The sequence below is a fragment of the Mercenaria mercenaria genome, chromosome 4, assembly GCF_021730395.1.
Source record: "Mercenaria mercenaria strain notata chromosome 4, MADL_Memer_1, whole genome shotgun sequence".
NCBI classification, from domain to species: Eukaryota; Metazoa; Mollusca; class Bivalvia; order Venerida; family Veneridae; genus Mercenaria; species Mercenaria mercenaria.
Genome location: NC_069364.1, coordinates 77721242 through 77740083, shown reverse-complemented (window position 1 = coordinate 77740083; position 18842 = coordinate 77721242). Strand labels below are relative to the sequence as shown.

The following is an 18842-nucleotide window of genomic DNA, read 5'->3' as shown; positions in this document are numbered from 1 at the left end:
ATATGCAACGGCCCAGAGCAAATTCAAAATACCTCATATTGAATAACAGGAATATTAGGTTTAATAATTAAGGTATAACATGACATTATTCTTTATATAAATATTTGCGGAGTTGCAAACTACGCTAAGTTAACAGATATTTTTATTAATAACAAAAAGTAGTGAATCCAGACATCGGATATTTCTACCAAAATCAATTTGCAAGTTTGCTTGTGAACAGGTCTATCTATGCACTTGATTATTTGATATAAAAGCGAGTCCTCCTCATTTTCATATTGAAAATAAAAGTACTCTGAATTTCCTTTGCATTTTTGTTTTGAGAGACTAGCCAATTACATAATTTTATTAATTGGTGCGTGAGCTTAATTACGCTAAGTATCCGTACAAGGTACCAACACAGTTTAAAATTGAACGAAGCGCATGGTGCAACATTTTATGACATTTTTTAGTTTTCGTATATTCTATTAGAGATTGATTTGACGAACAAAAAGACCCATTACATAGAGTTAGATCCCTATAGGTACATTTTATTACTTTTAATGAAAATTTGTAACAGAATAGAATTTAAAAAGTGGTCACTTTATTTTTTATTTCAATATAATTTCTAGTTTTTAATTTGCATTTGATAAATATTGGGATGTTTCAACAGCCTGAAACAAGAGGCAAGTTTCGGAATTTATTTACTTTCCATCTGTCCTTCGTCTTCAGAGTTAGATATTTTGCCAACATATTCTGAAATCACATGTAGATGAACTTCTCTATAGTATCACTAAATTGGTGAATCTCTCATTACAACAAGGTGTTTCCCAGTGAAATACAAACAAGCAGTTGTTAGACCTCTGCCTAAAAAAGCCGGCCTTGAAATAGAGTTTTCCAATTATCGTCCTATGAGTAATTTATCATTTCTATCAAAACTTATTGAGAAAGCTGTTCTTTACAGATTAAACAAACATGTAAATCAAAACAGTATTTTGCCTAAGAACTAGTCTGCATACAGGAAATACCATTCCTGTGAATCTGTGCTACTTCGGCTAGTCAATGATCTTCTAAGTGATATGGAGAAAAAGGAAGTCACGGCCCTTATTGCGATTGATTTAAGTGCGGCATTTGGCAGTGTCGACCGCGACATTCTTCTAGATGTCTTAAAAGCACAATATGGCATCTGTGATACAGCTCTTCAATGGGTAGACTCCTATTTAAGGCCTCGTACTTGTAAGATTAATATCAACAATGTATATTCGTCAGACCGCCGTCTTGAATGCAGTGTGCCCAAGGGCAGTTGCCTTGGTCCGTGGCTGTATCACACCTATGCTGGAACTCTTGATGTTCCAAAATCCATATCAAGTCTATGGTTTTGCTGATGATCATATAGCAAATAAAAGCTTTCGTCCTACATCTGTTTCCGTAGAATCACAAGCCATAGTGCCCTATAAGGCCGCGGCTGTCATTAATGAACGAAAAGAGATCAATAACACGCAAAGGACCAATCTATCGCAAGCAGAATATTGCATCAATCGCTTCTCCATAATTGCAGAAATGAGCTTAACAGTCAGAGAAACTTTGGGTAAATAAGCCAGTTCAGCACTTAGAAGCTTGCGTATTTGAAACAAATACTATTAGGATATTTGAAATATTTCAGGGACTGGATAAATGTTTATATTCATTTTTAGGCAGAATGATTGCTTCTTTGGTGTTGATAATGGGTGATGGCAAAATTTGCATCGGCACTATGTGGAGATTTCTCTAATATTGAGGTAGTACTATTCATAGACCATTTTTCAATAGCATATCACTTTGGGCTCTGTCTCTGCTCTCTCATAACAAGAACTAAGCGAGCAACTTCCTAGCTTTTTAAAGAGCTATACTTCTTTGAATATACACTGGTACATTTTGGCGTCTTCTGTTAGACATGCGCACAACAATTACACATATGCAAGACGCGCATAGAGCTCTGGTCAATATAGCGCAAAGTATGAAAATGGCCCTCCCAACGCTCACTTTTTGCGTAGTAAACGGCAAATGACTTTACGTATACGGTGATGATGATTTAAATATCTCCCGTTACATTTCTTCTTCTTCCTGTAAAAGAGCAAGGACCCTCTAGCTCTGCGGGCTGTTCAAAATGTATCAACCGCCGTTTAGATCTAAAAAAAACCCTAATTTTCAAAATGTTAACATTTTACATATCTATCCACATGGTCGGGACTTTTTATCTAAATATTTTTGTAACACAACATATATACACAACATGTTAAATACGTCTAGGTTAGTAGATTTCTATAACTATGTGATAATGCAAAAAAGATCAGTTGATAAAAGAGAGTAGAACTACTTCTTTTGTACGAATTTGTTAGGCATTGACTGATTTTTGTTGTGCGTATGTCTAACGGAAGACGCCCAACCGAAACACGAAAAAAAAAACTCGAAAAAAAGAGAGAGGGTATGTCCGTGTTTTTCCTGTCAGCGGGGCGAAGTCACGACAACAGGTCAAATAAAGGGGGCCAACACGACATATTCAGACCCACCAACACGCCTCGCCAACACGCCAACACGTCAACTAGACATGGCAGAAATTAGTGATAAGTAATATTAAGTTACATGTCGGGGTACCAGTGAATTCAGTTTTCAACTTACCAAAGGGAGACAAGAATAACAAAACCACCATACTGATTTAAACACAATTGCTCCCTATGACCACAAACTGTATTCTACTATGTTTGCAATGTCAAGGATGATATGCATATGAGAAAAAATACATAATTGAATATCTACTTTATAGAACCAACAGTGAATGCCACATTTCAAAAAAGCAGCCGCCAACACTTCACTAGATGTAACAATACCGGTAAGTGTATATGTATGCACGTGCATATCTGCTGAGCACTTTTATGCATACTCATAAATGAACGCAAAACAAGAACAGAAGTAACAAACACAAACATATATATCGTTCAAAAAAGCGTGACAGCCGAGGAGATAAATATAAATCCGTCTTTTTCGTCTGTTTTTATCTATTAATCTATTCGGAATGATAAATACATGTGTTGTTCCTACAATGGTCTGTCGTCTAATATTTCCTTGGTAAATAATTGGTTCACTCATATGAAATAATAAACGTATTTAAATGTATGTGCGCAACTGAAACATCTACTATACAGGCTAAATGATTATTGTATGAAGAATGATCACAGCAGAGCACTGTCACACCCCATATAGCTCCCTTCAGATATAGCTCCTCGGGCAGATATATATTCGGGGCACCTTTTCGTATATAGCTCCCTTGCTAAAACTCGAGCTATAAACGGAACACCTGTAGCTTTGTTCCGTATATAGCTCCTCGGTGTTTTTATGCAAGATGGACCACGTCGCTTATTGCCGCGTTTTTAAAGACCAGATAGTGTCAAAATATTTCACATATGATGCCTTAATTTTAATGCAAGGGTCATAACTAATACTAAACCACTATTTGCCAGTCAACATTTCTGGACAGTTTTTGGGACTTTGGGGCAACTACCTTATTTCGTCCGCAAAAAACTAAAATTTTCACCTAATCAACGTTTGTTCCAAATTTGATAATTCTGTCACATAGTAGAGAAGATGAGTGCTTGTCACAGTATGATCAAGTCTGTTTTTGGACTCAACAGGGTCACAACTGCTAGACCAGATACAAAACTTTAAACCCATGTTCCTAACTTCAATTGCCAGTCATTATTTTTTTGTACAGGTTGGTGATTCTTGGTCTAATTTGTATCCGTTTTTGGGACTATGTACCTACGCACTATCGCTCTCTAGCTCATACCTACGAATGGCTCGAAAAATCAAATTTATAAATCCCCACCTGTATCCCAAGTGGTGTGGGAAATCGTATATTCAAATGATACTCTGCCAAATAATCATGTTTTGTATTACTCGAACAGTACTGTTATAGTATTTTAACTTTTTCCATGTATAGGGAGTCATATTCATACTGTCCCAAGGAGCTATATACGAAAACGTGTTCCGAATACAGCTCCCCGGGGAGCTATATCCGAAGGGAGCTATATAGGGTGTGACAGGGCACCGCCTCAATTGTAAACCAGTTTAATGACACTATACATCACTCCTTCTCCCCAGCGTTGTTGTATGTTACAAGACAGTGTAGACTAGAGCTATCACTTATTGCGATTAACACACTTTGACCTAGCATTCTGTATGTTCACGGCCTGTAAACACTGGCTCGTCCTCTTTGAGGAGATGAATTGAAAAAAGAGCCAATGATACTTCCGAGGAGGCGCTAATGACCGGAACTTTATGCAGAATGTAAACAAAGAAGAAGGGTGAGATGATTGTTTCCTTTCTCAGATATATTTAAGGCCCTATTTCAAAAAATAGCCAATGTAGTTCCACTCAGAAATGATTATACTTTTTACATATGTAGGCCATTTTGCAAGGTAAATGCATTCCTTGACGTGAGAACTTTTAAAAGTTGGAAAATGGGGCAAGTTCGAACCAAAAGTGGAGATTTACCCATATATTTCGCCCTAATTTACAAAAATAAGAGTAAACATACATTGTACCAATTTTTCCCTTAATGGTATGTTAAATCTGAATTATTTATGTGTTTTAACGGCGGGTTTTACCCCTCTATGTTCAATTTTGGCTAAGAGGAGGAGCCAAAGCCTTGGAGGAGGCGCAAATGTCCAGAGTCGGAGCCACTGACCAGTTCTTTTCCTGGTTGATTAACACTCGTATAAAGCGTTTTCGTTCTCGCAATCTAATATCTATTTCGTTTTAATGTTTGTAATTTGATGCTTGATATTGTATTATACTATCGAAATGCACATAATCTACCTAAAATAACAAGAGCTGTCCATAAGACAGCGCACTCGACTTTTCTCAGTACTCGACTCTGAATTAGAGCTTTGCCAGTAAAAACTTTATAAAACTTAAAAATTCTAAGTTAAAAATGGGCATAACTCTGTCAAAATTCAAATCGGAGTTATAGGGATTGTTTCTCCTGGTGTAGACTTTGATAGTGAATAACTGTTTTAAGTTTCAAGTCAATAGTTCCATTCACTACTAAATTCGACCAACAAAGATGAGTTTATAAATGTGTGTAAATGTATCAAAGAGGCAATCAAAAAAAGAAATTTGGTTGTTATTATTAATACATTATAAAGAACCCATGTCATTGTATTCTCACTTCCTTTGTTAATTGCATTATATTTGATTATATATTATATGTCTAGGTATTGTTTTCTCTTTTCTAGTTAACAACATGTTTGTTACTTTCTTTAAAATTGTATGAACGTGACTATGTATATTGTAATATTGGTGTTTAGACGATGTACGATGTACAAGTATAAATAAAATTCTGTTCTGTTCTGTTTGATAGTAACAATGATATTTGATACTATCAAAAGGGTTAATCAAAAGGGTTAACCAAAAATTCTCTGTTAAAAAGGGGCATAACTCCATCAAAATTCAAATCAGTTATAGGGATTGTTTCTCCTGGTGTAGACTTTGATAGTAAATAACTATTTTAAATTTAAAGTCAATAGCTTTGATAGTAACAGAGACATTTGACTTTATATAAAAAGACCAGCGGCGACGCCGACTCCGACGGCGGTGCGAGTGCAATAGCTCTACATTTTCTTCGAAAAATCGAGCTAAAAATATATGTGAATGTATCAATGCAACGGCTACATAGTTTAATGTTAAATGGTCAATTTTATTTTAAATGTTTGAAAGGAATCGCAAAGAAAGGATGCCCAATTCTGTATGATATTATTACTTTTGTTCGTTCCATATGAGTCTGTTTAAAAGTAACAACATACATGTTTCCTTACAAACGTTATTTAAGTAAAATTAAAAAATTGTATTTATAATTCTGTAACTGTAAGCTTAGTAACGGTCAGTACACATTCTGACTACGTAGCATTAATTAAAAACAAAGTCTGACATCAAATATTGCCTCAACAGATGGCACCCTATTTACAAACTCCCAGTACTAAATAATAACTTAATATGACTTTGACTGCAGAACGACTGACAAACGGACAAGGATAAGACAAAACCTATATGCGGTTCGACCGGGGAATAAACATCTAACGTTTTCAGTTTCATTGTTATCGTTAGAACATCTGGGAGAGTATTTTGAGTGTTAGCATAATCGAATTAAGCAATTTACAAGTCAACAAATATATTTATTTAGCATTTGTAAGTACCTAGTGAAGCACATATTGCAACTGCATGTCAATGGAACTACATTCGCTATTTTTGAAATAGGGCCTTAAATTTATTTGAGAAAGGAAACAATCAACTCCCCCTTCTTCTTTGTTTACATGCTGCATAAAGTTCAGGTCATTAGCGCCTCCTCGGAAGTATCATTGACTCTTTTTTCAACTCATCTCCTCAAAGAGGATGAGCCAGTGTTTACAGGCCGTGATGTTGTCTTGGCGAAGATAACAACTGATGTAAGTTTTATGAATAATCATTCGAGTTCTGAAGAAGATATTGAGCGGATTCACATTTGAGCTATTTGGTCTTACGTCAGTATTTCCATATTTAAAGCAAAATCGCCATAGTTACCTGTCGGACATGCGCTTACTTTACATTTACCCGAATTTATTACCTTTAACGAAGGGAGACTAAGAATAACAATATTCTTATACTAATTTAAACAAAATTGCTCCCCTCTACGTATATGACCACAAACTGTATTACTGTATTCTGTTATGTTTGCAGTGGTTTATTCTTTGCGTACTTTATCGAACATGTTGTTATAACAAAAGGAAACCCAACAGTGAAAGCCAGCCGCCAACACTTCACTCTATGTAACAATACCGGTAAGAGTATATGTATGCACATACATATCTGCTGAGCACTTTTATGCATAATCATAATTATAAATGAACGCAAAACAAGAACATAAGTTAAACCACAAACATATAATCATATCGTTCAAGAAAACATGACATCAAAGGAGATAAATATAAATCCATCTTTTCTATCTATGAATCTAATCGGAATGATAAACACACCTATGTTCCTACAATGGTCTGTCAGCAAAAAGAATGCTACTATTTCCTTGGTAAATAATTGGTTCGCTCATATTAAATAATAAACGTATTTAAATGTATGTACGCAACTGAAACAGCTACTATACAGGCTAAATGATTATTGTATGAAGAATGAACACAACAGGGCACCGCCTCAAAAAAGTCGGTGGCAAATTGTAAACCAGTCTAATGACACCACCTATTTCTCCGTTCTATGTTACAAGATAGTGTGAACTAGAGCTATCACTAATGGCGATTAAAACCCGTTGACCTAGCATTCTGTATGTCGTCTTGATGAAGATAACAGTTGATGTTAGTTTTATACAAATCATTCCAGTTCTGAAAAAGATATTGAGCGGAAAAAAATTTGAACTATTTGGTCTTAAGTCTAAGAAACTTGGCCTTGGACCTAATGACTCGGGCTGTCGTCTAGATGAGTTTGATATATAAACTTTTTTCCAGCGGTTTAAACGATATGGGTTAGCTACTTGATCTTTGACCTCTAAGACCACTCGAAATTGAACAATTGTTATTAGGAAATTTTTCAAAAAAAAGAAAGACATTTTAAAGTTAAGTTAGTTTTTCTGAACTGTAATTGTTTGAGAGGCGGGTACATGTTTATGAAGCGAGCGGGATATTTTTCGTATTTTTTTTACTTGTTTGAACTTTTTTAATGTCCCGTTTCTAAATAATACTATTTTCTGGCATTCACAGATCTACCAAAGTGACATATTTACAGGCAGTCAAACTCTATAGCCTAAAGTTACACATTTTGAAATGTAAAAAATTCGAGATCTGAGTGTATGGTATCGGTTAAAATTACGTTTCTCCTCAAAAAAGGTTGAAATTAATTGTTTTGCTTATGGTATACACAAACAATGATCATTTGTGACTTTCAGCCAGTTTTCCTTTACCTTTTTTTTGCATTTACAAGTAAAATAATAATCAACAGAAACGGAGTAATTTTTTACTGTCAAAATATACAAACTATTTTATTTGAAAAATAAATGCCATTTTGTTAAATGCAAGAATGATTGAATCCAATGTCAAACCTGCACGTGCATAACTTCATCCTGTAAAGCTGTACGTCTTTAGAATGTATACGTTTTGGATAAATACAACATAGAGTTCAAACAGTTTATTTCACCTAAGTCAAGGCGTAGATTCTATGTGCAATTTTATGAAAATAGAGCCATTCTTGAGAATGTGCGTGAAGGTAGTGGACCCGTAAAGACACTCGGCAATTTCCGTGAGATGACGTATTCTCGTTTAGGCAATTCGGCATTTTTCGGACGTAATCAGAGCTCAGTGCGCAGATGCGTTTCCCTAAAAAACCGGAGAATGCCGAAAGCGCGTATGGAAAATACGTAATTTGCCGATTGTCATTACAGGACCACTTCCATAATATAAGACAACTTGCCAGTAGTTTTCTTGCATCGAGTATAATTCCGTACCCCCTTGATTGTCAAGTTTATGATATGGCACTCAGGGGCTGCCAGATGGGTTTCGCCGGCATATATAAATTACTGAAAACGACAGTCCGGAGAGCAAGAAATTAAAATCAGCAATAAAACCTTTTGGAAGCATAAAACGTAACCAAGTAAAATAATAGCAGACTCTTATGAAATATGACACCCCTCACACTCCTTAAGCTTAGGCTTAAGCAGAACTCTATTATAGTAAATTTGAATGTACTCTATGATCTTACAGGACCAGAAAATAAAAACATAAACTGAAAAAAAACACGGTAAATTAAAAAGTAACATGTATAAACGTTATAATATTTTTAACTACTTATTCCTGTATAGATTGTGAGGGGTACAAGATAGTTGGGATGAAGGATGTACAAGAAGTTTTTGTTAATACCATTTACAAAGTATCATCATGACAACCATACAAACATCATATAAATAATTTCCACTTTCTTCGCAACTCGTTATATTTCCAGAATTTTATATTTAAAATAAATAATAATAATATTGCACATGACAGAAGCCTCTAACCCATGTTGCCTGCGGTGCCAACAGTCTTTTTCTTAGGTATATAATATAATGGCATCTCTTAAGTGGCTTATTGAGATGGAAATAATTCCTCGTTTACCTTGTGGACAAGATATCCAGTTGATGGGTCCAAAATGCAGATGAGTACTAGTATGTACAAGAAACAGTAATATTATAAGAAATATCATGTACCTTAATGATCAGGTTAATTTATGGTTAGTTAAGAAACCTTTAACGGAAAGCATTTCGAAACACTTTATAGAGAAAAATATGTATGTGTAATATTTGCTTTTAACTAGTTTATAATCGACTTTCTTAATATGGAGACAGGAAAACTGATATAAAGGGTTGATTAATTTCATTATATCATAATTTCAAAACAACTGCGACATTTAAATATCACATGACTGTGTCAACCTGATCAGCAAACTCCGTTAACTGATTTCACTTTTATGACAACGGTCTTTATCTGTATATGACCTCCGTCGTAGTATCCAGTTCCTCCCGATTCCTTCTTCCCGAAAACTCCATTCATGTTTCCCAGCTTTAAACATTTATTATACCACCATCCCCCACCGTCTAGGCTGTCCTTGCAACAGTTGCCGGTGGAAGCATCATTGTCTCTATCGTATGTAGAAAACTTCCGGTTGTCATGGTAACTAAGAAGCTCTTTCAGTGTTCCTTCATATCCAAAGGCATCAACATTCATTCTGTAAACAGTCGCTGCTCCATGGACGGTAAACACTTTGTAATGAGCATACTCTTTTGAACCGTCATAGTTTTCTATATCAAAGTAAATCTGACTTCCGTCTCCTGTCAAAAGGTGGATTTTCTCAAGACCTAGCCAATGGGAACCATCAAGATCACCGAATCCATTGACGAAATTGCCCATGGCCTATAAAAGTTTACCTTACCATCTATTCGACGCTATAATAGAAGGAAAGATATTATGTAAATGGTATAGCGGACTTGCATATACCAAAGATGGCGGCTCCTCTGAAATGTTTATATACTAGATTATACTTTATTTCAAACACAGAATAAGTAAGGAAATATTCTAAAAGCTTTATGACCTGAATAGGTAATACTTACAGATTGCAGTTTAAGCTAAATCATTACATAACAATCATGATAGTATAAAGGCATGACATACTTCAGAGACCATTCTAAACCTTAATATGACCGCAATATATTCTATAAATATAAATATGGTTTTAAAAAGTCCTGTTGATACGTATACTATCACAACATACCATAAAATGTAAACTTTAAAGACATGTTAGATAGATATACATTCATTTCAACAGACAGACAGGCAGACTGACATTTCTGTGTACAAAGTACATATTTATGGCAATATATATAAAACATACAGATTACAATGCACAAGTATGCATGTTAAATAAAGCCATGTCATATACATTATAACACAAAGGATGACACAAAAAAAGGAGATAGAAATAATCTCTTATTTCAATTGTAGTCTTTCTGTAATATAACATGGTATGACATGGGAAGACATATCACAGAAAAAAAACTCGAAATACTTAGGTTATCACAATTCACACATATAAAATTATAAAAGACTAACATTATCACAATAGATGGATTAAAAAATAAATATTATATATTATCATCTAATATATTATTCTATATAACTGATATTGCTAAATTATCTGGTAAAATAAGGTTACAAGTATGCTGCCTGGGCTGGCCAAGCGCGCAGTACTGCACCTTATGTAATACTTGAAGCTAAATCATGAATGTAAGATATAAAACTTATTATTTTATTACTCAAAATAAAGACTAAACAATCGTTATTCAGTATACTCTTTTTATTTGAGTATAAAAACAAGTTCTCAATAGTATAAATAGTTGAAAATATTTATATGACATGAACCCTATCGTATTCAATAAAGTGTTGGTGGAGTTTTCTGGCCGCTCGTGACTAAACAGGTTTCGCCGTGTTAAGTCATTTAAAAGGACAAAATCCGGTCGACCGAAAGGAGAAACGAACCCCGCCATCAATCATTCCAATCTAACAACGCAAAAGTCATAAGTCCGATCCCCGCGGGTCACTCCGTTAAGGGGTCGAACCCACAACCCACGTCGATTAAAAGGCTAGGCAATGCAAGGCAAGGCAAGGTAGTACCATACAGCTAACAGCAAGGCAAGCAACGTATAAATCGATTTGCAAAGTGACCACTGTTTGCTAAGAGGTGAAATACACATGTAACTGCGAAATATCGGTCAATATTCTAGCATCAAATCGCCGACCCATCTACTCTGGTTGACTCCAAGCAGTAGGTGGTATCGGCAACCCGATCCAGAATGTAAGGAACGCTATGGCTATGCAACGCAGATCAACACCTTTCTAAGCAAGGAAGCAAAGCTAAGTAGGTATTGCCAAGTACTAGGGCAAAAACCTTTCCACACACGGTCACAATAGAGCGAGTGCTAAGTGGCAACATATCTCTCGAAGCAAATAAATAGGCGACATTTTAAACTTGAGTCCGTTCACCTCCCGGCCGACAGAACTTTCCGCCCCTTACAGTAATATGAGCGACAATTTTCTATTGAAATATGTATAATATACAGAATTATACCTTATTAAACGTTAATAAACTGCCAACAAAATATACTAATTGTTGTATGTTTTAAAAGCTACAATTTAATATTAACATCGACAAAAGTCACACTCTGGGTTACATTGTCTCAAGTTAAATGTATACAGATTAATAAATTTAAATATAGAAACACTCGACGTACTGAACAGTCTCTACATCATTAAGTACCAAATAGTATCTTCGTATTTAGTTAAATGTCCAATTACATTGCAATATATATAACATACCGGAGCAAATACAAATTCTAAACACAATGAACAATACCTCTGAACTAAAAATTGTTCGTGTCAATGTCTGAGAGCTAACACATAAATATAAAACAGTTGGAGAGTTATATTTCACCGAAGCGTTCTTCCGTATCAAAACATTTGTGAATGTAAAACCTAAACACTTAGCACCGAACGTTTCTTATGCACATCCCTGGTACTAACACATCAACACCATATAGTCTGTGTTTAAAGTGCATATACATTCCACTCTCCTGTACTGTTCCTGCTCTCTGTTGAGGTACTATTCTGGTACTCAATTTCTGTAACATAAATACTTTCAGCGACAATTATACGTGTATACTTATATATATATATATATATATATATATATATATATATATATATATATATATATATATATATATATATATATATATACATACATATTTATTAATTATTTTTTTTGTCAATACAATTTATAAATGCACTTAATCAGACAGAGGAAAAGAATATCCTTAAACATTGAACAATTCAATGGGGTGTGGTGGGTGGGAAAATTCGTACGTCAAAGTTAGTGTGTAGCTGGCAAAAGTGAAGGAGAACACGAGTTTTCCTGTTTTTATATGCACTGTAGGCAGTGGTACCAATACGTTCAGTAGGAACCAGCCGTGCTCATTCAGGTATAACTAAACCCGTATAATAGTAATGAATAGGTAAAGCAGACGACTGAAACGCAGACGACAATATTGAGAAAAAATAAATGAAATTATTTTAATTCTAAATTAATTTGTACTATGGTAAAATTATGCCATGAAACATCTGCCAAATAAAATAAACAAAATAACAAAATAAAATCGTACTGGGACCTTAAAAATGATTAAAACAATTAAAAATTCAGATAATACTAATCAGGTGTTCTTTGACCTTTGACTTAAACGTTGAAATTTCTGTTGCATCCCTAACAGTTTGTGGCAAGCTGCTCCACAAGATACAACCATTATATGCAAAAGAATTTTGCCGAAACCTTTCACTTTTGGAATAGTAAAACGTTTACTATCTGATTCAGAATTGTCCATATTGTCCAAAGCAGAATTACCTTTTACACTAAATCTTGTGGGATACTTATGTACTGCACTAACAGGTATAAAATGCTCTCTCATGTAAGCAGGGGCAATATTAAAGTGCATTGTAAAGACATGACATAGAGTTATTTGATTGACCCTACTTGCCACAGGTAACCAGTTAACGCTTGCAAAATGTTCTTTATCAATATGTGGCCTGGAGTTTAAATTGAAAATAAATCTGATTAACTTGTTCTGGGTTACCTGTAACTTCTGTTTTAACTCTTGAGTTAAACTATAGAACCAAGCAGAAGACATATAATCAAAATGGCATTGTATGAGGGACACTATGAGAAGTTTCTTTGTATGCTGAGTGAGGAACTGACTTTTCCTGTACAAAAACCTTAACCTGAACTGAAAGAGATATGACAAGGCTAATATGATGATAATAAGCCATTCACGTAAACATAAACTGAAAGAGATATTTGAAAGCTTCAATAATTATAGTATGCCGTTTGCGTTAACATAAACTGAAAGAGGTATTTGAAAGTTTCTATAACTACAGTATGCCGTTTGCGTTAACATAAACTGAAAGAGATATTTGAAAGTTTCTATGATGATAGTATGCCGTTTGCGTTAACATAAACTGAAAGAGATGTTTGAAAGTTTCTATGATGATAGTATGCCGTTAACGTAAACCGGCATATTTGCATAGAAAGCCGTTCACGTAAACATAAACTGAAAGAGATATTTGAAAGCTTCTATAACTATAGTATGCCGATTGAGTAAACATAAACTAAAGGAGATATTTGAAAGTTTCTATGATGATAGTATGCCGTTAACGTAAACCGGCATATTTGTATAGAAAGCCGTTCACGTAAACATAAACTGAAAGAGATATTTGAAAGCTTCTATATCTATAGTATGCCGATTGAGTAAACATAAACTAAAAGAAATATTTGAAAGTTTCTATGATGATAATATGCCGTTAACGTAAACATATTTGTATAGTAAGCCGTTTATGTAAACATAAACTAAAAGAGATATTTGAAAGCTTCTATGATTATAGTATGCCGTTCACGTAAATATGCCATTCATGTCAACATAACTGACAGAGATATTTGAAAGTTTCTGTGATGATAGTATTCCGTTAACGTAAACATATTTGTATAGTAAGCCGTTTATGTAAAAATAAGCTGAAAGAGATATTTGAAAGCTTCTATGATTATAGTATGCTGTTCACGTAAATATGATTTATATCATTTATAATCGTAGTCTGTCTTAGTTTTAATGTGAAGTTTAAAGTTTCTTTGGGTATGCTGGAAGCATGTCATGTGTACATGTATAATCATGGCATGGAAACGTGAATGCACATGAAAAAGGACAGTTTATAACTTCGCTGTCTCGTCTTATTACGCTAACTTAAATATATATGACCATGTCATTAAGTTGTTAATTTGTCTGCAAAGTTTTTCACCTTTTTAAACTAAGCACAATAAATGCAGCATAAAAATATAAATCTCACCTGAATTACAGTCCACCCACCATTCGTCATATCGCAATACACAAAGAAAGGACATCTGTCGTCAGGCGAGATGACATACAATCCATCCGTTCTTGTTCCGTTCCCATATATTTCTTCGCAATCTTAATACAAAACACGACAAGAATAGGCTCTTGAAAAATGCTCAGGCAAATATATGAAGAAAATTTATATTTATCATGAATTTAGAAATTCCGAAATAGTGAACTTTGTACAAATGTTCAACATGCATTGTTTCTCCTATAAACACGTTTATGACAATTTTCGTAAGTTAGTAAAGTTCGCAAACTTCACGCTTTGAACGTCCAATGTCGTTCTCTATTCCAATGTCGGATGTCGAACTTCTCGCCAACTTCACACACTTAATGTTCATCATGTTTTCCAAACCTCGCCAGTATAATCAATAAATGATTTTTTTTCGGGGTCAGTGCGACTATAATCCGCATATATTACCATGAATCGCAAACACAATTCACGTATTTGCCCATCGTACTATGTCGTTCATTTCGCATGAAAAATCATTTCCTAACGTTACCTTACATTTCCTCTCAATTTGTTAAAAGAACTTTGTTAAAAGGTGAAAAATTGTTAAATTTTACATCAGAATCTGTTTCACGGCTATTCTGTTTACCAGACAAAACAAGTGATCTAAGAAACGTTCTCCCCGGCTACATGTTGGTGTCGGCGATACTGGAAAGTCATCACTAAGCGGTGTTTCGTAACTTTGGCTCCTTTCCTTCTGCAGTTCATACAATGCAAACGTCATAATTTTTAATGGAACGTATAGTAAGAATGTAAATATTCACCTTTGAATAAAGCATGAAGGGCTTCGGTGGCCGAGTGCTTAAGGTCGCTGATTTAAAATCGTTTGTCCCTCGTCGCTGTTGGTTCGAAACCTCGTTTTGTGTGTAACTGTAATATTCTTTCATGTGAAGAAACCATCCAACTACTTAGTCTCTTATGAAAAGACCATGGTTACCGCCCGTGACGAATAAATGCCCTCCCGTAGAAGTTTTCCTCGACCATCAAAAGCTGGAAAGGCGCAATATGACTGATCATTGCGCCGGTATGACATTAACCTCAGCAAAAAATGTGCATGTGAAAAACGTTAACCCCAACAGTAGAAAATGTGCATGTGCAATAGGTAATATTTGTTTGTCTGTTTTTGGGTTTAACGCCATTTTTCAACAGTATTTCAGTCATGTAACGGCGGGCAGTTAACCTAACCAGTGTTCCTGGATTCTGTACCAGTACAAACCTGTTCTCCGCAAGTAACTACCAACTTCCCCATATGAATGATCAGAGGTGGAGGACTAATGATTTCAGACACAATGTCATTTATCAAATAGTCACGGAGAACATAAGCCCTGCCCGAGGATTGAACTCGCGACCCCGCGATCCGTAGACCAACGCTCTTACCTACTGAGCTAAGCGGGCGTGCTGCAATAGGTAATAATTTATTTAATTGGGTGCGTTGTGTTAACAGTAACTTTATCCCACCAACCTTTATGATTTAGTGATCATCTGAAAGTGACTTCATGACCTTTGATTAAGAAGTTAAAACATTAGAAATTCTTGATTAATTCATAAATGCGATTTTAACTGAATGATTGGTTTGTATGCTTAGACATAAATACCTCTTGGAATGCCATCAATTGTTGTAAAAGTTGAACTTCCTTGTTGTTGCATCAACTTTTGTAGTTGTTTCACTTGGGTTTCAAGTGCCTGGACTTTGTTTTCTAACTCTCCACAAGACGACGACGGTAGCTGGATGTAATCGGAGTTTGCCGTACATACCCATGTGTTTGAGCAAAATGTACGCACAACAATTGCACAAATAAGGAGACATAAATATTCCTTACACATGAAAGCCATTTCTCTGAACTTTTTGCCAACCAACTACTTTAAATCAGTTGATTTATTTTTTACTATTTTTGAACAAACTTATTTTCACGTTTCGAAATGAATAAAGTTGATAGAGAATACTAAAACCTTCAAGCAGTACACTACTCATTGTTACTGTCGTGTTTATGATGTTTATGATGTTGAAGTATTACAAACATGTAATGCGGAAGAATACACTTGACACAGACAGCCAAAATTGTAAGTTTATCAATTCAGCATAATATGTGTCAATATATTATTAAAATAAATAGATATAAACATCCTATTTGAAATTTCTCTAGACCAAGTTGGTTTGCACATAGATATCTTTATAAACCTTTTAGTGCGGCCTCAACCTTTAAAAGCATATTGCATGAATGCCGTTCTATGTGCCCTTTGTCTTTTTTGTAGTTATGGGGGGTGGGGGGGGGGGGGGTGCAATCATAAATCTTCTATCGTGTTTTGTTTCAATTTGTTTTTCAAACCAGTTCGAAATATTTATGCGCCCCCTTCGAAGAATGAGGAGTATATTGTTTTGCTGCTGTCGGTCGGTCGGTCCGTCCGTCCGTAGACCAATCCAATTCCGGATTATAACTCAAGAACTTTTGGGTCTAGGATCATTAAAGTTAACAGGGAGGTTGGTCATGACCAGCAAATGACTCCTATTGATTTTGAGGTCAGTAGGTCAAAGGTCAAGGTCCCAGTTAAACCGTTTCCGGGCGATAACTTAAGAACGCTCCGACCTAGGATCTTAATAGGGAGGTTGATCATGACCAGCAGATGACCGCTCAGTAGGTCAAAGGTCACGGTCACATTGACCCAGAACAGTAGAACTGTTTCTGCCAAATAACTAGAGAATGCTTTGGTCTAGGTAGTAGATTTCTATAACTATGTGATAATGCTTTTGATGAAGGAGGTAGAACTACTTTTTTGTACTAATTTGTTAGACATTGACTGATTTTTGTTGCGCGTATGTCCAACGGAAGACGCCCAACCGAAACACGAAAAAACTCGAAAAGAAAAGGATATTCCGTGTTTTCCTGTCGGCGGGGCGAATTCACGGCAACAGGACAAATAAAGGGCGCCAACACAACATATTCATACCCACCATATCCGTGGTAAATAATTGGTTCGCTCATATTAAATAATAAACGTATTTAAATGTATGTGCGCAACTGAAACATCTACTATACAGGCTAAATGATTACTGTATGAAGAATGAACACAGCAGGGCACCGCCTCAAAAATGTCGGTGGCAAATTGTAAACCAGTTTAATGACACCACACATCACTCCTTCTCCCCAGCGTTGTTCTATGTTACAAGACAGTGCAAACTAGAGCTATCACTTATTGCGATTAACACACTTTGACATAGCATTCTGTATATTAACAATTAATGTTTTTATGAAAAATCATTCGAGTTCTGAAGAAGATATTGAGCAGATTCAAATTTGAGCTATTGTCTTACGTCAGTATTTTCATATTTAAAGCAAAAATCGCCATAGTAACCCGACTTTACATTTACCCGAATTTGTTATATCTTTACCGAAGGTAGACTAAGAATAACAATATTCTTATACTTATTTAAACACAATTGCTCCCCTTTACGTATATGACCACAAACTGTAGGCCTATTCTATTATGTTTGCAGTGGCTTATTCTTTGCATACTTTATCAACATCGTAACTTTACGAGAAACTTGCGAGGTTCATTTCTCGTAAGATCAGATTTACAAGAATATTTACGATTCTCGCAAACCGTCTTATCAACGTCCTCGTAAGTCCGCATATCGCAATCCTCGTAACTTTCTCGTAACTAGTTAAACACAGTGACGCAGTCTATATTTTTTTAACGTCGTGTAAATAAAACAGGCACTTGCTTTGTAACAAAACAGCCGGCATAATACAGCAGGGCACCGCCACAAAAAAGCCGGTGGCAAATTGTAAACCAGTTTAATGACGCCACACACCACTCCTTCTCCCCAGCGTTGTTCTATGTTACAAGACAGTGTAAACTAGAGCTATAACTAAAGGCGATTAATACCCTTTGACCTAGCATTCTGTATGTCGTCTTGATGAAGATAACAGTTGATGTTAGTTTTATACAAATCATTTAGTTCTGAAAAAGATATTGAGCGGATACAAATCTGAGCTATTTGGTCCTGAGTCTAAGTGTGAACTTGGACCTAATGCCCCGGGCTGTTCACTCTACACGCCGTCTAGATGAGTTTGATATATAAAATTTATTCCAGCGGTTTAAAAGATATGGGTTAACTACTTGATCTTTGACCTCTAAGGCCACTCCAAATTGAAGAATTGTTATTAGGAAAATTTTCAAAAAAAAAAAAGAAATTTTAAAGTTAATTTATTTTTTCTGAACTGTTATTGTTTGAGAGGCGGGTACATGTTTATGGAGCTAGCGGGATATTTTTCGTACTTTTTATACTTGTTTGAACTTTTTTAAGTTACACATTTTGAA

The 18842-nt window shown here is 35.3% G+C and overlaps 1 pseudogene; it reads right to left on the bottom strand.

The window, feature by feature from the left end:
• Nucleotides 1-8163: 8163 nt before the first annotated feature.
• Nucleotides 8164-16528, bottom strand: LOC123552214 (microfibril-associated glycoprotein 4-like; annotated as a pseudogene).
• Nucleotides 16529-18842: the final 2314 nt, after the last annotated feature.